This window comes from Dermacentor andersoni, chromosome 1, assembly GCF_023375885.2.
Source record: "Dermacentor andersoni chromosome 1, qqDerAnde1_hic_scaffold, whole genome shotgun sequence".
Lineage (NCBI taxonomy): Eukaryota > Metazoa > Arthropoda > Arachnida > Ixodida > Ixodidae > Dermacentor > Dermacentor andersoni.
The window spans coordinates 135,695,135-135,716,610 of record NC_092814.1 but is presented as its reverse complement, the minus strand read 5'-3'; the positions used below and the strand labels follow the sequence as shown (position 1 = coordinate 135,716,610).

Below are 21,476 nucleotides of genomic sequence, written 5' to 3'. Positions count from 1 at the left end.
ACGGATGCGGGAACCTTATAAACCATGCAGGTAAAATTTTGGGGGGGATTTTTCACTTAGGAGCGACGCAATCGTCGGTTAAAATGGCGCTGTAGCTCCGTCCCCAGTCAAGCGCCGCGCGCTGTTGCTGACGCTGACGATGCGAGCGGAGACCGGAAACCGCGGCGTAGTGACGTCAGCACTGGTGTTCTGCTCCTTCGCAGTCTCTGCGACCGTGCCTGACCGGGCTTATTTCTGCGTGCATGCCGTCTTAATGTGCTTCGCTCGACCCTGCATTCCTTTGTTTGTGTGTATATAGGAGTGGTAGTTGACTTGCGCAGCATCATTTGAACTTGTAGGCCGATCATGCCGGCGTTCTGTGCAGCCTACGCTTGCACGAACACCAGCTGCCGCGACGACGTTCCGATGTTTCTTTAGTTCCTGCAAGACAAGAAGCTTTCAGCTAAGTGGGAGGCTGCTGTGAAGCGAAACAACTTCAAGCGCTCAAGAACAACAGTGCCGTGCTCTAACCACTTCCGTGACAATTACTCAATAATGAGTTTATCAATAATGCGTGCTTTGGGTTCTGCTAAAAAAATAATTAGCACGCTGAACGGAAGGTGCATGTTTATCTCCCACCCTTGACGCAGGTTTCATCGCCAAGCGCCGCGAATTTTCTATTCGCACGTGTGTTGTGAAACAGCCTGCATGCCGCTACCATAACAGCCTCCCAACTCTCTCGGGTGGGTGAGGGAAGGGAGGGGGTAAGCAGGATTGGAAGAGCAGGCCCACACCATGTAGTAAACGTCCGAGAAAGAAAACCCAGTGCGGGCATTCCCCATTAAATGCAGGATTAAAATGTTTGAGTACTACTGGGCACAGTACAGTGTTGGTGTACAAGCAGAGAAGCCAGCGCTCCTCGCTTTTATATAGCCCTATCGCGGGGGGGGGGGGGGGGTGAAAATGGCTATGCTGTTTTCGTAGAGCTGAGTGATTTCTTTAAATGTAATTGCAAGGGTTGGTGCTGAGATCTCAGGCTGTGGTTGTCGAGGCGATGCCTGGTGGTTGAGTGCGCGGGTGGAGGCATCGGCTGCCTCATTTCACTCGAGTGCCGCATGTGCTGGGAGGAGGAGGTTCTGCTCTGGTGGCAGTTGCCGATGGCGAGGCTGAGCGCGGTGCCCTATCTGAAACCACCTGCGATAGGTACAGAATATAGGTGCGCCGAGGGCTCACAGCTTTGTGTGCGGGGTGTTCTCAAGGTCGATTCAAATCGGTGCCGAAGCTTTGGGCGATAATCAGTCCACAACCAGAAAGAGAGAGAGAGAAAATGATAAATGAAAGGTAGGGAGGTTAACCAGGACTGAGCCCGGTTGGCTACCATACACTGGGGAAAGGGAAAGGGGGACGGAAAGATTTAAAAAAAAAGAAGAGAGAGAAAGTCCACTGGAGATATCAGTCGGTCACTCAGTCCGGATCACAGACGCTGAATCAATCCGGTCGCTTTCAAATATCGCAGCAGCGCTTTTGTGGCCTTTTGTAGCTGTGATATGCGAGGCCATGATCCCAAGATCTTGTTCAAGGTGAACGGCTTTCCATCTAGCTGATTGAGAGCTGTGCAGAGGTCTTGCCTTTCATTTTCATAAGATGGGCAGTAGCACAGTAGGTGTTCTATATGGTTTCCTCGACACCGCAGGCATTGCACTCGGCGCTATCAGCCATTCCAATCAGAAATGCATAAGCATTTGTGAATGCGACGCCCAAACGTAAGCACTGTTTGCTCATTTCGCGGAAGACCTGGTAGCAGCCGCAGTTGCATAGAGGGATCGAGGGAATGCAAGCGATGGTGAGTGAATTCAGGTGTGTGCCACTTCTCCAATGTCAAAGAGTGCGCAAGCTTGCCTAAGTGTTGGGCTGCGTCGGTCCGCGATAAAGGTATTAAACAAGGGTTGCTCCCTCGTGAGCTTTTCTAGCAGCTTCGTCAGCGAGGTCGTTGCCGGAGATACCGCAATGACCAGGCAGCCACTGAAACACGACGTCGTGTCCTTTCGCGATCATGTGATGGTGCATTTCTCGTATCTCCGACACGAGTTGTTCACATGACCCGCGAAGAAGAGATGCCAGAAGACATTGTAAGGCCGCCTTCGAATCGCAGAATATAGCCCACCGATTAGCCGGTTGGTTATTAATATAATCAACGGCACCTCGGAGGGCAACAAGCTCCGAACTAGTCGATGCTGTCAAGTGAGAAATCTTGTATTGGATGCTTAGTGAACGGGATGGAATAACCACTGCGCTGGTGGAGCTGGTCTGAGTGGAAGAGCCATCCGTATATATATGTACTCGATCAAAGTAGAAAGTGTGCAAACAATCCAGAGCTGCTTGCTTCAAGGCCAAGGTAGGCAGGTCGTTCTTCTTTCTTATCCCTGGAATCGTAAGACGCACTTGAGGTTGTTTTAAACACCACAAAGCTGAGGTTGAACATGCAGAGGGTGTGAAACCCGATGGTAAGGAGGCACGATGGATGCTGACCTTGTTGGAGAAGGACGCCTGTGGCCGTCGTTCTGGCAGGCACGCAAGAGAGCTTGACTGCATCCGTGAAACATGACGAACATGGGCTCTAAGCGTTTCGGTGCTAATGTAAGTCGTGATCGGATGGTCTTGAGCCATTATAATGGTTCCAGCTGTCGAGGCGCTGCGCGGAAGGCCTAGGCAAACGCGTAGTGCCTGCGCCTGCATGCTCTGAAGTTCTCGAAGATTTGACTTGCATGTTTTAGCAAGCACGGGGGAGCTATAGCGTAGGAATCCGATGAACAGTGCTCGATATAACTGTAGCATGGAGCCCACTGACGATCCCCATGTTTTGCCGGCGATGAACTTGAAGACGTGAACAATAGATGTGAGCTTCTTCTTTAAGTGGGCAACATGAGGGCTCCAAGTGAGGTCCCGGTCTACAATGACGCCCAAAAACCGGTGATTTCTCTTGTAGGAGATAGGCTGACCATTGATGCATACTGGATAAGGAGCCATCGTTTTTCGCGTAAAAGCGACTAATGCACATTTTTCTGTTGAGATGGTAAGGCCTTGTGTGTGAAGGTAGTCAGATGCCTGTGTTGCTGCTTTCTGTAGCCGTGCGCGAACCTGCAGGCGAGTGACCGCTGATGTCCAGATGCAGATGTCGTCGGCGTAGATTGAAACACTCACTGTTTCCGGTAGGGATTCGGCCAGCCCAAGAAGCGCGAGGTTGAAAAGAATAGGGCTTAGAACACCGCCTTGGGGAACGCCTCGGCATGTGTAGTGGTCGGTAGTCGGACCATCTTCTGTTCGTACGAACAAGGACCCTTCTGTCAAGTAGTTACTGACCCATCGATATACTCGCCCTCGTAGCTCAATTGTCAGAAGTGCATCTAGAATGGTTTGATGGGAAACGTTGTCGTAAGTGCCTTTCACGTCAAGAAAGAGCGCTACTGATAATCGCTTCCGAGATTTTTGTTGTTCCACAGATGATACTAGATCGATGACACTGTCAAACGATGAACGACCGCGTCGAAATCCCTCCATAGAGTCAGGGTAAATTTTATGGTGTTCAAGGTACCATTCGAGACGCATGAGGATCATACGTTCCATGAGCTTCCCGACGCAGCTGGCAAGAGCTATAGGCCGATAGGATGCCAGTTCGAGCGGTGACTTTCCTGCTTTTAGAAGCGGTACCAGGCGGCTGCGTTTACATTCCTGTGGGACGACACCATCTTGCCATGAACTATTAAAAAGGCTGAGGAGTTCTCTTCGTGCTTCTCTGCCTAGGTGGCGCAAAGCAGTATATGTTATGCCATCGGGTCCTGGTGAAGACGAACACCTACATAGCGCCATAGCAGCTTCTAACTCTTCCATAGAGAATGGAGCGTCCATACTTGCATCTCGTGGGCTGGGGATGTTGCCTAGAGCCATGTCAGGGACTAAAACCGTGCCGCCGGCGACGTTCGCACAAAATTCCTCTGCGACGTCTATCTCGCGGCGGTTTTGATAGAGAGCAAGGGCGTTGAATGGGTGTCGTTGCTGGGGACTTCAGCAAAGACCCCGTAAGGTACGCCACACACAGGACAATGGCTTGCGGGGGTCTAGTGAGTCGCAAAAACATTTCCATTTTTGATCCGCTAGCTTATCCATTCGGCGTTTGATCTTCTTTTGCATGCGCCGAGCTTCTCTGAGGTCAAGAATTGACTTCGTGCGCCTGTACCTCCTTTCAGCTCGGCGACGTAGTGCACGAAGCCTTTCCAATTCAATGTCATTATCTGTACGCTTTGATGGATGTGTGAAGCAGCGTGCACAATCTTGCATAGCGTCTGCAATTATGTCTTCTAATCTGCGTGCAATATGTGTCTTGCATGTGTCTTCTACGCGATTTTGAAAGACTGACCAGTCGATTTGGCGAGAGACTACCGGTAATGCGGCGTCTAGTCCATCGATTCTCACATAGGTCGGAATATGATCACTTCCATGGGTTTCAATATCAGTGAACCACTGCACGCTCAAAGTCTGGCAACGTGACACCAAAGTCAAGTCAAGGCAGCTACTGTATGTAGTTCCTCGCAGAAATGTCGGGCTTCCGTCGTTTAGAAGACACAGGTTGTGGCCTGATGCAAAGGATACTAGTGACCTGCCCCTCGAATTTATCCTGGAGCTTCCCCATATGTGGTGGTGAGCGTTGAAGTCCCCTGTTATTATCCAAGGACGGGGAGTATCAGCCATAATATCTTCCAGTCTTTTTCTATCAAACTGACTTGTTGGGGAAAGGTAGACGCCAATAAGAGTAAAAGACAGCTTCTTCTTTTTCACAGTAACACAGACGTATTGGTTACCGTCGTGTGGCGCTACGTGTTGGGAAAAATACGTAAGGTCCTCGCGAATGTAAACCAGAACCTTACTACTACGGACACACGTGTTTGAAAGAAAAGATTCATATCCCGATAGTCTTATGGAGGCTGATAAGTTCGGTTCACAGATGACCAGTATAGGAAAATGGTTTGCAAATACGAACTGTCGGAAATCCGAAATACGAGACCTCAGGCCTCTCGCATTCCATTGGAATATGGAGGCACTTCTCACATCATCCCGGAACGATCTTTGTTGTTGTCGATGAGCCATGGTTCTGCTGTAGAAGTTCTCAAGCACTGGACTTCTGAAGGCTCGCCAGAACCGGACTGATGGCATCCAGCACTTGCAATGCACTTCAAGCTGTTGGTGTCTGTAGCTAGTCCAGTAGAACACGAATAGCACTCACCAGAGAGCTGATCATAACAACAATTTGTTGATCTTGGTCCGCCAATTTATCAGGAACAGACGAAGTGTCTCCTACTGTAGAAGTATCATTTCGCTCAGTAGGGGCATGTAGCTTCGGGAGTGCAGGCCACGCGTCAGCAGCCGTGCTGTTCGATGCACCTTTGTCCTTTGAGCTGACTGCGTTTGGCCTGGGCGGAAGAGTGGGTGGTAATATACGTGTGTGGCGTTCTGCAGAGGCTCTGGAGGCTCTTGATCGACGTCGGCGACGTGATCGTCGTCGCTTAATAGATGCTGCTGCTTCTCGGTGAGACGAGTGGTCTCTAACCATTTTCTTCAATATTTGCATTTCCTTCGAATCAAAGGGCATTCCTTCGAAGATGCATCGTGAGGGCCGCTGCAGTTTGTGCACTTCAGCACACTGGCCTCGCACGTGTTTGTGGTGTGGGGCCCAGTGCAGCGAGAACAGACGGTAGTGTTATTGCACACACTACTCACATGGCCAAGCTTCTTGCACTTCCAGCACTGCAGCGGTTTTGGTATGAAGGGGCGAACTGCGTGTCGGAAGTGGCCCACTTTTACGTGCGATGGAAGGGATTCGCCCTTAAATATGATCTTCACACACCGTGACGTGCCGAGACGAAACGCGTTTGTGATGATGGTGTTTTCCGTAGCTGGCTTGATTAAGATTGACAGATCGGAGTCGACGATGGTCTCGTCAACATCGTAAATTACGCCAGTACGGACTTGTTTGCCGAGCGGAATATAAGGGCGGACTTTCATCCCGCCAAGTTCCGTGACCTTGCGCAAGGAATCCAACGCAGCCGCGTGTTCTACGTCAATAGCTAGCACGTTCTTACGGGTGTTCACCCTGATGTCCTTGATTTCGTTTGGAACCAGCGCCTCTAGATGAGAAGACACGACTTGCCTGTTGAGGCGTCTCAGGTTGTCACTGGCGAGAACTGGCGAGAACAGGATGGTGAGCTCCTCGGTATCCCGCGAAGATCTCACGGTGGACTCACTCGAATTCGATGATGCGCTGAGAAATCTTCGCTTTGCTTTACGACTCCGCACCAGCTCGAAGGTGTCGTCGCAAGAATCTTCACTGCTGACATAGTACTGCATGGTGTCGTCGCTGTCAGTGTCGCTCTCGGTGCCGTTGCGCTTCCTGGAGGCAGCCGCCGCGGGCACTGCCGAGCCCGGCGGACGCGCGTGAGGCTCCATCTCCATCGCAGTTAAGGAGGAAATAGCAGTCCACTAGCAAAGTCTAAGAAATTCACAAAATGAGTAGAGCTGGAAGAGCCGGCGTTCTGCCTGAAAGAAGTCCACAACCAATTGTAACCGACACCAGCAAGGGCGGTTAAGGGAGCAGCGATTGAAGCTCAACCAGGTCAGGAGAGAACACGCAATGTTAAAGAAAAACTGCTTTTAGAGCGCAACCTTTAGGAGCGTCGGCGTCCCTCGTAACCGAGTGAACGAGCATAGTGAAAGACGAAAGAGGCAACGCGGAGCGCAGCGGAGAATGAAAGAGGGCGATAGCGAAGGGAGCACGAGGAGGAAAGTGGTGAAGGTAGGTAAAGCGAAAGTTGGAGAAGAAAAGCGTAGTGGCCGCGCAAGAACAGGCTCTGCAGCGATGATGATACGAGATGGCGCAAAGCAGCGCGCATCATCTGTTCACCGATGAGGCAACCCATACCATACATGGAAACAAAGCGCTGCATGAGCGGATGTCTATCTGCGGCAGTTGCTGTGAATCGGGTCCACGCGTAACCCGCGCGCTGCCTCCAGCGATCTTCCGATTAGCGAGGCAGTCGCGCCGCACTTCGCTCCATTTGCAACGTGCCGCACGAGACAGGTAGTCCGCGCCAGCCAATATATCGCGAAATGAAAGCACGTATAGGCTCAAGTTTCACATTAGGGAGCATCGTAATCGTAGGCGATTCAAGACAAGTTGACTTTATTCAACGAAAATAAAATTTCTAATCAATTTTATATGATGCGGCAAGGAAAGAAAATGTTTGTTTCGACTTTATAATTAAGAATGAACGCCTGTCTTTAGAGCCCGCTAAAACAAGGGTGTTCACGCAGCTATCAGTTGCAATGTAATTCAGCTCATGTAGCATGCGGAAAGGCGCGCTCGTAAAGTTCACCGACTGCCATTAGCCCCTTCACATATGATGTTCTTTTGCCACTTGTCAACGTTTGTCTGGGTTCTGGTGGCGCTGCGCTTACAAGTTGTGTTTCAACGTGGGTAACGTGTTCAGTCAGATGCAGTGAGGTACGATCGCGATATAATTTTTCGCTTAGCTGCCTTCGTCCCACGATGCGACGAGTACTCAGCACCGAACGCCTTTCTTCGGCCCACAAAGAAACAATTTTTCGTACTAGGGTGTGCTCGCGACACCTGTACGGTTGTCGTTTCGCTGTGTCGCTTGCGGCGCTAAACACTCAGAACAGTCATAGTGTAGAATTGCGGGACATTTGAAAATAGCGCCATAATGGCAGGCCACGAAAATAAATTTCGCACCTTCAACAACTAAAATGACGTCTATTTTTTTTTTTTTTTTTTTAGGATACAGCTCGAGCATATTTTTTCCTCCGCCAGGAGTGTTCCCTCGTAACACAGATGGCGCTAAGGCCCATGGACCGCCGAGGAGCTGCCATATTTCGAACGCATCGGTTTCTATGGAAGCTTCGCTACCAGGTATGTTTACCTTTGAAGCTTGGGCAGGTTGGTGTGACATTCTTTCTTCAACAGCGCAAAGGACAAGGACGAGACGAGTGTACATCAGCGCTGTGTATGTACACTCGTCGCGTCCTTGCCCTTTGCGCTGTTGAAAAAAGAATACCTTCATGTTCTCGCCGCTTAGTTTGCGTTTAAGCGAGAGGCAGCACGAATAACAATTCCCTCGCTGCTGCTGCCACTCTTCCTCACGCTAGCGTTTTGGCAGCGCGTGTACGTGGTGATCGAGTGAGATGAGTTGATGATCGCTTCTGCACGCGTGACACCATGCTTGTTAATTTAGCTAGTAAGCGAGTGTTTGCTAGTTAATACGGCGGATAAAACTGTCATCCTTACTTCGTATAGCTGTCTAAGAATTTGCTATAGCAGTCTAATTAAATGATGGTGTTTTACGTGCCAAAACCACTTTCTGATTATGAGGCACGCCGTAGAGGCGTAGTCCCGAAATTTCGACCACCTGGTGGGGTCCTTTAACGTGCACCTAAATCTAAGTACACGGGCGTTTTCGCATTTCGCCCCCATCAAAATGCGGCCGCCGTGGCCGGGATTCGATCTCGCGACCTCGTGCTCAGCAGCCTAACACCATAGCCACTGAGCAACCACGGCGGGTGCTATAGCAATCTATGCTTCGCCTTTCGGATAAAACTACAACTTTTTTTAACACAACGACAAATAACAGGTCGATCTTCGAAACGAAGGTCGCCTTTCTCCAAGCGACTGTTGCCAAATGAAAACCGAAGCAAGCTAGAGGTTCCAAGAGACGGTAAGATGTTGATGTCGCTGTACACCGTACATTCCGTATTCCGTACAACTCCGTATGTCATCTGCGCCTTGTGCATTACGTAGCGAGATTCCAATGAGTGGCAACAAGGCTGGGGCAGACGAGTGGGTGGCCACTAACAAGCTGAGTAAGGAGTGAAAGCACATCGACTGAATTCAAAAGGTGCAGGTTGTTTTCCCTGCTCTCACAGCTCGTACACTCATTTAAACACCGGAAGCGAAGATCGACAGTAGGATGTCACATATTGTTTCCACTGCGCGCCTCCCGAGATATCAGCCTTAATAACGAACATAAGTGGTCAATGTGGGAGCGCCGGTTTTAACGTTCTAGAGCCATGCGTGGTCTTCTTGGGGCAAATGGAAAGTAGAACCAGTGATCACTCTCGTTTGCTGCACAACACAGAATTTATTCATGTTTCGCTAAAGGTTTATTATTATCACTGCATTCTCTTTCACAAGCTCAAGTAATGTAGAATTCTCGGTACCCCTCTAAATTGACATGCTACAAGCTGTCGATATTCATGGTGGCACCTTTAGTATGGAGTGCGCTAAATAAATAATTACTCAACCACGCATTTTAGGCCAGCTGATCTATGTTACTTATAAGCGACATGCCACTGTTACTTTTCCGTACTAACTATTCATAGGTGTACATAAGACAACGTTATTTTTCTCTACTAAGGACGCAACAACGACCACGCGCTGTGACCAAAGCTGACAGCAATGGGAGTCAGCGTTCTTCTGTGGACGGCTAGCACACACTTCCGGCAAATTCCTAGTATATGACGTGGAGCCGCTGCGCTATCGTTATCAGTGCCAGTTCATACAAGTCTGAATTGCAGCCTAGAGTTTCAAATCAATTGTTCACCTCGAAACCTTACTTCCTGGCGTTCATGACGTGATATGATTCAAAGGTATTGCTTCGGTTGCCATCATTGATAAAGTCGCGCATGTCACAGTGCAGCGATATATGCGTGAGCGCACCGACTTTGTTCGAAGGAGATGCCCCAGAGGAACCTTTTGAAATGAACGTTGGCAAGGAGTTGCCAGTAGACTAGATAACTATACATACATCTCTCTATCTCTCGCTGATTTCAATTTGAGCCATGACACGTAGTTATCGGCACTGCACAAGGGATGTGCTATGCGTTTGCGTTTCTTTATTAATGCTAATGACAGTAGCTGTTACAATCGATATGGTGACGAGGTGATGAAAGCAAAACAAATTGACAGCTATATTATGCAGGGAATTGTGTGTAATCATAAAATGTGGTGCGATCAATAAATGCCACTATTAAAAAAAAAGAAAGAAAAAGGAACTCGGAGAAGGCACTTGCGCCAACATCTCCTATAGTGTCAATAAAAAAAGTTCTGGGGTTTTACGTGCCAAGACAACAATCTGATAATGAGGCAACGTATTGGGGGACTGCAGATTGATTTTGACCATCTAGGCATTTTTTAACGTGCACCAATGGGCTGTACAACAGAGTTATTGCATTTTGCCACCATTGAAATGCAGCCGCCACGGCCGAGAAGTGCTTCTGGGACCTTGTACGTAGCACCGCTACGCCAACGCCGCTTAGCCACCAGGGCAGATCATGTCAACAAAATTTTTAAATATTATATCTTACAAAACATCTTAAGACCATTAATATACTTGTTTATGCATAGATTTATGCCTAACGCTTCGTTTGAGACCCTTCTTGCGGAAGAAACTGAAGAAATACTTCTAATGTATACGCCGTGTTAAATTTTAAGAATTACATGCGTGAAAGCGTCGACTATGTAGTGTGTACACGCACCAAAGCCAATCCCATTCTCGACGCGTCACTTTTACCGCGTATCAGTTTTGCTTCGTCGCGGACACACGTACTTGGTGCCTTGTTACAGAGCAGCCCTTTGTGGCGTCTGTTCGGCAATGAGACGCGAGAAACCTGAGACAGCCTCTTCCTTTGCCTCTAGCGATTATTACAGGAGCCTTACTTGGCTTGCTCTTTATGAACCATCAAGGCCCGTATCAACAAATCATCGTTGATAGCAGCCAATGTCACTGGTAAATTGATCGAACTGCAGTTACCTCCAAATGGAAGTGTACAGGACAGGGGACTCATATATATGGTTCCATACAACTTCCGCGCCACCTTTACAAAATTCCAAATGCGAGCTTATAAGATATAAGTGTGCACAGCGCAATGTGCTGCCAAGTAACATACGGGCTGGGTTTGAAATACATTATACAGCTAAACAAGAAACATTTTCATTTTGTGTATATTTCGTTATTTTCGTAACTAAATTTTTGTAAGATTGTGAACGACTATTATGCGACTCTCACTCAATAATGAAATACGTACCAGTGTTTCAACAACCGTTAAGATCCACACTAACTCTCCGTTTAATTCCAGACGAGCTTCCATAGATTACAGTAAGCCTTAGCTGTATGTTTCATTTCTTATCCTAACACACTCGAAATAAAAAAAAGCACGAACTACTGCGCGAAACTCGAGACACTAGTGCTACCCTTGGTGCGTTTTTTTTTTCTTCTATAAAGTACGATCTAACGTAAATAAGTTTTCAATTTGTTTGAGCGCTGGTTCCGCTAGCTTGCAAAGCAACAGCGAGGGCAAAACTAGCTTATCATGTTGAAATAGGCTAGAATCCTGCGACATTTACGTATCTTTAACTGGCCATGTAAACAGAAGTAACGTAAAGACAAATGAGATATCTCAACACCAGAGACGTATAATTGATAGCTGATTGGGCTGATTGGGCTCTAGCGGGTTTATGTGAAATATAATGCGTTCGTGGGCCTCTTTTTAAATCTCACACAATGTAACAATAATAACCAGTTTAAAAAGATAGAGGATAAAGGAACGTGAGCAGTGGTGTTGAACAGTACACTTGAATGCAAATGTACCCAATTACACTCGTAGACGACGTATTGCAGTATTGACTGTGCTGCTTTTCATTTCCTTTTTTTTTTTTGCGTGTTGCCTTTTTTTCTAAGCACACAAGTAAACAGAAAAAAGAAAACTCTTGCACCCTTCACTTACCTTCCTCTCTCTAAAACTGCCAGGTGTCCTATTTAATTTTGAAGCGGCGGTATAGTTCGCGTTCACTGAGCGCTGCCGATAGCTTAAGATACTGTCAAAGATTGGTGGTGAGCCAGTCGCACTCTCCGAACAGGAGGGGATGGGGCGACAACAAACCCACCCCGCGTGCGTTTAGTGAGGGTTCGACTGCTGACCGGCGATAAGGTCCACGCCTGATCGACCGTGAACCAGAGGCATGAGACGGGAGGCGACGTACGACTAACACATTCAATTTAATAAAATAAAATCATGGGCAAAACATAATAAAAGAAGAAGAACATACAAATTACAAGCCGTGGGGCCTAGTTCGCGGAAGGCGTGCGGGTCACACAGCACACGCCCTGTCGCCACTCGCGCGACACTAAGCCCACCACGTGGGAGCTCCTAACACTCGCGAATAAACAAAAAAATACGCGACAAAAATGAAAAATACACGCGACAATAAATGCGACAAACACTACACTAACAGAGCATACAATAATTAACACGCGATGGATAAATAAATGAAAGATTAAACGCGATTAAAAAAAAAGAGTCCGGCGGAAAGTTCTGAGAGCGGGCTGGAACACGAGGCTTAACTGTGGCGTGCTTGCCGAGATCCCGGTCTGAAGAGCGTCGGGCTGCTGGTACCTCGCTGCCGAAGATCCTGACGGACTTGCACCGTCTGTCGGTCGAACGGCGAGGACTTCGGCCTGGAGGTTTCAGCCTGCCGACCACATCTTCAGCTGTCTCCCGGTGCACGACCACCCTGCTCCGTCTTCCAAGCCACTCTGCCGCTCGCCGAGCCGCCTCGTCCCTCCGTCGCGCTCAGGCGACCCACGTGATCAACCCGTCGGGCGGGTTCAGGGACAATGGGGAGCGCTCTCCCTCATCGCCGTGCAAGCAGCGTTGCGGCTGCGGTGGCAATGTCGGCCCACTCGAGAGGGGCGCGGGCATGCAACTCTGTGACACCACCCCGACGACAAGAATGTTATTCTAACATTCAAACTAACACAGAGTCATGTACGCGCACCTTAAGGAGACCGCACTCCCCACGCACTCGAAGGTCACGCGCACAATCACGTCGTCGTATGGGCCACGGCACTTCGCACAAGGCACCTGTCCACGCACATCGCCGCCTCGCTCTCGGCCAGTCAGTGCAGTCCACAGCCCAACTCAAACTCAAAAAGGAGAACAGAAAACTAATAATAAAATAATGCTCCCGAGAATCCAGATTCAAAATACATGCGACAAGGTATTGTCCCCTTGGACCCTGTGAGTGGCGCAAACCACGGCAGAGCCGGTACGCGCACTCTACAGGCAACACCCGTCCCACACACACAAAAAAAAAACACAAACAAAAAAAAACAGATCGGTGAATTGAAGGGCAGAAAAATTAATTCGTTAACAAATGCAATCAAACATAAAAAAGTTACGTGGCACTATCAACAAATCTAAACTGTCAACCCAGTGCCGGCTGCCCTGCTCAATACCCCCTGCTCTTCAAACGGACTCGCTGCGGTCGCATTCCTGCCGTCCCCCGAGCTTTCCCGACGCATAGGTGGGGAGACGCACTAGCCGCTCCACAGCGACATATCACCTCGCGCCCCGGTTGCCTGCTTTTGGCTCGGTGGTTGGGGTACACTGAACCTTGCCCAGTCCTCACCCACGCGCAGCGCCTGGCCAACCGGGTGCCACGAAGTGCGCGGCTTAGCAGCATCTGCCGCAGCGAATATATCGCTCGCGCTCTCTTTCGCGGCGACGAGCAACGCTTCGCGACCCCCGAGCTCTGTCGACGCCTCCGTGACCTCTGCGCCATTTTGCGTGGCCTCTTCCTCACCCTCTGCAATCTGCTAGCGGTCCGTACCTCGTACCTCCGCGGTGTGCGGTAACCCGCCAGCCTCCGCCGCGCCACACACTTCGCCGCCTCTCTCGGCCTGCGATGGCACAATTTGCCTGCGCGGCGGCTGACGTTTTTCGTGGTCGGCTTCTGACCATCGTTACCCGCCACACCGCCTGATTCTCGGAGCACCGGCCTCACGTTCGCTTCGAAGGCCCCGGCGCCCAAGGGCTGAGGCACGAGGTAGGATTCGGGCTGGGCACGAACCTGCGCAAGGCTCACTCCAGAGGGATGAGGTTGGTCAGCGGCGACGGTCGAGCCCGGCAGGCACTCTGTGTTCCGAATGCTCTCGTCACGGCCCTCCCTCGCGCGCAACAGCGCAATTTCCCTCTCTAACTCGAGGACGCGCTGGGAAGACCGTGCCGCATCGCACTCCTCCGCCTCGCGTTGTCGCAGCTCTCGCGCTTTCCTGCGCTCGCGACGATCCGCCTCTTCTTTGGAGCGCATGTCGCGCACAAACTCCCGGAGCGCTGGCCCCTCAAGGCCCATCTGCCTCCCGACGGCCACGATGCGCTCCAATTCCTCGAGGAGTCCATCAGCCATATCTCGGCCTTCTCCCGCTCGCGGCGATACGCGTCTGTTCCGCCCGCTATACCTCGTGGTCACGGAAGATCGTGGTCAGCAAGTCCTGTCGCGCGGACGCCAGTTGTCAAAGATTGGTGGTGTGCCAGTCGCACTCTCCGAACAGGAGGGGATGGGGCGACAACAAACCCACCCCGCGTGCGTTTAGTGAGGGTTCGACTGCTGACCGGTGATAAGGTCCACGCCTGATCGACCGTGAACCAGAGGCATGAGACGGGAGGCGACGTACGACTAACACATTCAATTTAATAAAATAAAATCATGGGCAAAACATAATAAAAGAAGAAGAACATACAAATTACAAGCCGTGGGGCCTAGTTCGCGGAAGGCGTGCGGGTCACACAGCACACGCCCTGTCGCCACTCGCGCGACACTAAGCCCACCACGTGGGAGCTCCTAACACTCGCGAATAAACAAAAAAATACGCGACAAAAATGAAAAATACACGCGACAATAAATGCGACAAACACTACACTAACAGAGCATACAATAATTAACACGCGATGGATAAATAAATGAAAGATTAAACGCGATTAAAAAAAAAGAGTCCGGCGGAAAGTTCTGAGAGCGGGCTGGAACACGAGGCTTAACTGTGGCGTGCTTGCCGAGATCCCGGTCTGAAGAGCGTCGGGCTGCTGGTACCTCGCTGCCGAAGATCCTGACGGACTTGCACCGTCTGTCGGTCGAACGGCGAGGACTTCGGCCTGGAGGTTTCAGCCTGCCGACCACATCTTCAGCTGTCTCCCGGTGCACGACCACCCTGCTCCGTCTTCCAAGCCACTCTGCCGCTCGCCGAGCCGCCTCGTCCCTCCGTCGCGCTCAGGCGACCCACGTGATCAACCCGTCGGGCGGGTTCAGGGACAATGGGGAGCGCTCTCCCTCATCGCCGTGCAAGCAGCGTTGCGGCTGCGGTGGCAATGTCGGCCCACTCGAGAGGGGCGCGGGCATGCAACTCTGTGACAGATACACAGCGCCGTCCCCCAGCGGCATCGCTTTGCTCTTATAACTTTTTGTTAAAAATTATTCTCATTTTACTCTGCGGCAACTTCATCATCATCATCATCATCATCATCATCATCATCAGCCTAGTTACGCCCACTGCAGGGCAAAGGCCTCTTCCATACTTCTCCAGCTACCCCGGTCATGTACTAATTGTGGCCATGTTGTCCCTGCAAACTTCTTAATCTCATCCGCCCACCTAACTTTCTGCCTCCCCCTACTACGTTTCCCTTCCCTTGGAATCCAGTCCGTAACCCTTAATGACCATCGGTTATCTTCCCTCCTCATTACATGTCCGGCCCATGCCCATTTCTTTTTCTTGATTTCAACTAAGATGTCATTTACCCGCGTTTCTTCCCTCACCCAATCTGCCCTTTTCTTATCCCTTAACGTTACACCTATCATTCTTCTTTCCATAGCTCGTTGCGTCGTCCTCAATTTCAGCAGAAACCTTTTCGTAAGCCTCCAGGTTTCTGCCCCGTAGGTGAGTACTGGTAAGACACAGCTGTTATACACTTTCCTCTTGAGGGATAGTGGCAACTTGCTGTTCATGATTTGAGAATGCCTGCCAAACGCACCCCAACAATCAGAAATTAAGCATGCTGTTAAAAATCGAGAAATAATTTAAAAATTAAGAGAATGGTTTCACGATTCAGCTCTCCTTGCCCAACTTACATTCTTTCTTTATCGGATCGCTTACAGAGTCACTAACGGCGGGTGTCATCATACATGATGCAGAAAGCGAAGCGTATGAGGTTTTTATGGCATTAGTGTAGTAATTCACCACTTGTCAACCTAGTTTACCACCAACAAAGGTGGTAAATTTGCGCTGCCAAATCCTCAATTGCTGAAGTTTGTTGGGGGCCCCGCATAATATTTGTTTTATCAAATTGAACATGCGACTCACCAGTGAATATCTTATTCCCATTATCCCAGCTCAAAACGTTCGAAGGAAAGCTGTAAGAAGGGGTGAGGGCATACTTTGCTTCGAATTACAAGTATACGGTATTTAGAGTGGTACCTATAGTTATTCGTGGGTTACAAGATGCAAAGTGCAGCTAAAGCGCTAAAAATCTCAGTGGTTTCTTGCAGAGGCGGTAATCTTTGCATTAAGTTCTATCTCTGGCGCCCTAAAGGTTCTTTTTTTTTCGACCTACAGACTCGTTAGTTTTTCTTTTTTTTTTCGTCGAAAAAGTTATCATGCGGCTTGTGATGTTGATGCTATCTCAATAAAATGGGGCAGGCCATGGCTATGTAAAAATGGTATAGCAGTGAATTTTAATCGTAATCATTCCTAGGCCAACGTCTAGAGCTCTCAGTCTAACGAATCAGTAGCTTGGCTGGCCTTGACTCCTGGGCAGAGCCAAAGGAAGTAGCGAGCGTCCGGCGTCCGCTGGAACTTTCAGAGCAAAGCGCTTATATTGCATTGGTATTGTGACATTAGCAGAATAAGTCTGAGGACCTCGCTTTTGTAAAATGCTCAAGCGAATATTCCTCAGTTGTAGACGCTTTTAGTTACCCTTACTGAGTAAGCACGATAGTCTTGTCTTAAGGCGCCGAGGGCGTTTGAATATTTCTGAAAGTCCTGACACGGGCTTCTAAGTAACCGAGACGCACGTCCTGAATGGGAGTCTTGTGTGAAATATTCTGGTAATACCCAAGGGGGGCCTCACCGAGGGAGTCACAACCAGTTAAATGTAGTCTTTGGACTACAGTTGTTTAAAAAGATTGAGTGAGTGAGTGAGTGAGTAAGTGAGTGAGTGACTGACCGAGTGAGTGACTGAGTGAATGATTGAGTCAGGGAGGGAGGGAGGGAGCCTGCGAATAAGTGAGTGAGCGAGTGAGCGAGCCAAGTATCTTGCTTAATGTGTGCTCAGGTAGAACCTAGATTTTTCTGTGCTAGGCCAACGGTGTGGACTGACTTCGTGCAGCCACGGGCCGTATTAACATCGCGCGTATAGGTTGTTGCGGCTACGGTGGCGTTCAGGGCATAGAATCTACCAAGCCCATCGACTACGACGTCAAGTTGTAGAAAATGAAGGAAAAAGGGTTTATTTAGCTTAGTTACACGGCTCCAGTGCGTAAGCCCACTCCGTGCAGGAGAAAGTTAACGTCTCAGTTCACATTAGGACCGTCTTTCCACTCTCGAAAAGTATCTGCTTTTAATCCCGTCGTCTTCCCTAGGCGAGTCGACTAGGAGATCTGAAGACTGTCCAGCAGCAAATCGCCATCGTCGACTCCGTTGCGATACCACGCCCATGCTATCTATAACGCGCAGTAACTCCGCGTGGAAGAAACTGGTTTGGAATTTGTGGCAAGAAAAAATCATCCGGTGACACCTGGTTCTTTCGTCCTTGCCCACCCCGTTCTTTTTTCATTTTGCTTTATTTTATTGCACCCTCAAGACCAAAGTATTACACTTGGGAGTGGGTAAAAAACATACAGAAGTAAATAACAAAGCAGCAAAATGTGGTTAGCTATTAAAGCATAATTGATTAGTTAATTGTGTCCAGGAACGATGATGTCTGATAAGGCCGAACGAAACTTTGAGTTATCCGTAATTGTGACAACTGCGCCGGGAAGGTGGTTCCATTCCTGAGAGGTCCTATAAATAAATTATCCGTGACAGGTTCTGGTGTGGCATTGAATTATTCCAACCTTATGGCTATAATCAATGCGAGAGGAAATGTAGGTAGGAGATAATATAAGATTATCGCGCAGGTAGGAATTGTGGAAATCTAGTTTATGAAATAAAGAAAGGGGAAAGCACTTACGTCGGGCTGAAAGAGGAGCAAGTAGCAGAGTTTTTCATTGCAGTTACGCTTCATGTGCGGCTCTAAATACTATAAATGAAACACGTGGCATTGTTTTGGATTAGTTCAAGTGATTGAATAAGGGTTTCGAGGTGCGGGTCCCAGATGAATGAGGTGTACTCCGTTTTACTCCTAATAGGCATTTTGTATAAGATTAATTGTAATAACGTAGGAGCAGAAGGAAAACTTTCGGCGAAGATAACCTAGCATGTGGTTAGTATTGTTAAATACTTTATCGATGTGCAACAACCACGAAAGTGACGAGGTTATGTGGACGCCTAGGTATTTACAGGAGGTTACCGCTTCTCGGGGAGTATCATTAGGGTAATAGTTCGGCGGAGGAATATTGCTGCGAGTTACACGCAAACATTTACATTTCGTTACTTAAAGTTACATTAACCATACGTCGCACATGTTAAAGATAGCGTTTAGTTTATAATGTCTTGTAAGAATTTGTTATCAGATTTGTCTTAGATTTCACGGAGGATAACACAGTCATCTGCGAAAAGTTAAATATTAGAAAAAACGTCATTGGGTAAATCGTTATAGTAAATTAAGAAAAGTAGAGGGCCTATAAATAACTGATCCTTAGGGGCACACCAGAGTCTACGGGATTAAATGGGGACATATGATTATTTGACACAACATATTGTGACCGATTAAAGAGAAAATTTTCAAACCATACAGACAGGTTAGGATCAAGATTAAGTTTACTAAGTTTAATTACAAGCAATTTATGCCACCCTTTGTCGGAGGCCTTGGCGAAATCAAAGAAAACGCAGTCTGCGAGCGAACCTTTCTCGAGAATAAGATGAAGGCTGTGAGTAAAAGAAAGAAGTTCAGTTTCGCAACAGAAGTTTTTTCGGAAACCATGTTGTGCTTTTGTGAAAAATGAATTATTGTGTAAGTGCTTTGCTAAATGTCAGTACAAGATATGTTCAAGAAACTTGCAAGGAATGCTCGTGATGGAAATTGGGTGGTAGTTGAGGGGCTAATTTTTGCTACCGGCTTTGTGAAGCGGGACTACCTGCCCGACCTTGCAATCTGCAGGTAGCTGATGGATATCTAAAGATTTCTAAAATTTTTTTGAAAGCAGAACAGAGGAATAAACAACAGTATTTTTCAGAAATTCGGCGTTAACCAAATCAGCACCAGGACATGATGACAATTTCAGATATTTAATTACATTTTCGACCCCAAGAGATTCAATGATGATGTTACGGAAAGGAAGAAGCGTGCGTCTATTTACAGATGGCTTTTAATGCCTGGGCCAACAAGCGCAGAGCAGCGATAAAAAAACTACCCTCTTCCTCGTCGTCTCTCAGGCCACCATCACAGACCTCTTCTTCACGCATTACCGACTGTGACATCACCCCATCGGAAAAAGCACCTTATTGGTGCGGCTCATCCGTCCGAGAAAGGTAAGGTTTGAGACGGCTGACGTGGATGATGCCAGAGAGAGGTGAAGGCACCGTGGCATCCAGCGGAGACACTTCATATGTGACAGGGGTCACCTGGCGAAGGATGCGGTAAGGGCCATAGTATCGCGAGAGGAATTTCTCCGAAAGACCAACACGCCGAGTTGGATACCAGACTAGCACAAGAGCACCTGGTTCGTAATGTACGTCGTGATGGCGCTGGTCGTAACGGCACTTCTGGCGTGTCAGTGAAGCAGAAAGACGAATGCGGGCAATCTGGCGTGCTTGGGTCGCTGTGGTTATGACCTCCCGAGTGTACTCTGTCGGCGAGTCGAGCGTGGTCGAGAGGAGTGTCTCGAAAGGCAAAGTTGGCTCACGGCCAAAGAGGAGATAGAAGGGGAAATAGCCAGCTGTGTCGTGGCGCGAGGAATTGTAGGCGAACGTGACAAATGGTAGAGCAATGTCCCAGTCGCGATGATCGGAGGAAACATACATTGCTAGCATGTCAGTTAATGTGCAGTTCAGGCGTTCGGTAAGACCGTTAGTTTGAGGATGGTAAGCGGTAGTAAGTTTGTGTTTAGTAGCACATGATCGAAGTAGGTCGTCTATGACTTTGGAAAGAAAGTATCTGCCGCGATCGGTGAAAAGTTGACGAGGTGCACCGTGATGCAAGATAACGTCGTGAAGCAAGAAATCAGCGACGTCTGTAGCGCAGCTAGTCGGTAGGGCTCTAGTAACGGCATAGCGAGTTGTATAGTCCGTAGCGACGGCAATCCACCTATTTCCGTCATTCGATACAGAGAATGGTCCGAGAAGATCAACGCCAACGCGAAAAAAAGGGTTGGCCGGTATATCCAAAGGCTGCAGCAGTCCGGCAGGAGTCAGAGCTGGTCTTTTCCGGCGTTGACACGACTCACACGCGGCAACATAGCGCCGAACGGAGCGGTTGAGACGGGGCCAGAAAAACCGTCGCCGAATTCGGTCATAGGTCTGCGTAACGCCAATTTGGGCACGACCGCGTCATCGCCTACGCCAGCCGCCTCCTCTCTCCCGCAGAGCGCAATTACTCGATTACTGAGCGCGAGTGTCTCGCCCTCATTTGGGCGGTGGGCAAGTTCAGACCCTATATATATGGTCGGCCATTTACAGTTACAACCGACCACCACGCCCTTTGTTGGCTTTCCTCCCTTAAGGATCCCACCGGACGCCTCGGTCGCTGAGCCCTACGGCTGCAGGAATACACATACACTGTGGTCTACAAGTCGGGTCGTCTACATCAGGACGCCGACTGCCCGTCTCTTCATCCCGTCGATGTACCGGACGGCTTAGTGGATGTCGCACCGATCTGCGTGCGTCTATTTACAGATGGCTTTTAATGGCTGGGCCAACAAGCGTAGAGCAGCGATAAAAAAAACTACCCTCTTCCTCGTCGTCTCTCAGGCCACCATCATAGTCCTCTTCTTCACGCATTACCGACTGTGACAATATTAAAGTCCATAGGTGGGTAACTGCAATACTCAAGAGTTGGAAGCACAAGGTTATTACATACGACGAAATTGTTACAGAACACAGAATTAATGACATGGGGACATACATAATCGGGTACCGGTGAACAACATCAGCGTGACCGAATCATCTTTGGAAGGGTTATTAACATGCCAAAACTCTTTAGGGTCATTCGCAAGGATTTTGGGCAAAGTGTGTACTTGGGACGCTTTTTTGGCAAGTTTTCTAGCTTCTGTGTAAGTATTGTTCGCCTCCTTATAAGCATCCCATTTCGATGCGTATCAGTGCACTTTAATTCGCTATTCGTCGCAGTCCTTTTTTTTTCGGTTGGAAAGCCTTTTTAACTTGAGTTGAACCGGAGCTTGTTACCATTGGAGGATATTACACTTGACGGTATAAACCTGTAGGTGAGCA

At 48.8% G+C, this 21,476-nt stretch overlaps 1 protein-coding gene across 1 annotated transcript in view; it reads right to left on the bottom strand.

Moving 5' to 3' along the window:
* Positions 1-21,476, bottom strand: part of LOC126543350 (synaptogenesis protein syg-2-like) — a 961,852-nt gene that overhangs the window by 565,176 nt on the left and 375,200 nt on the right. The window lies entirely within an intron of this gene.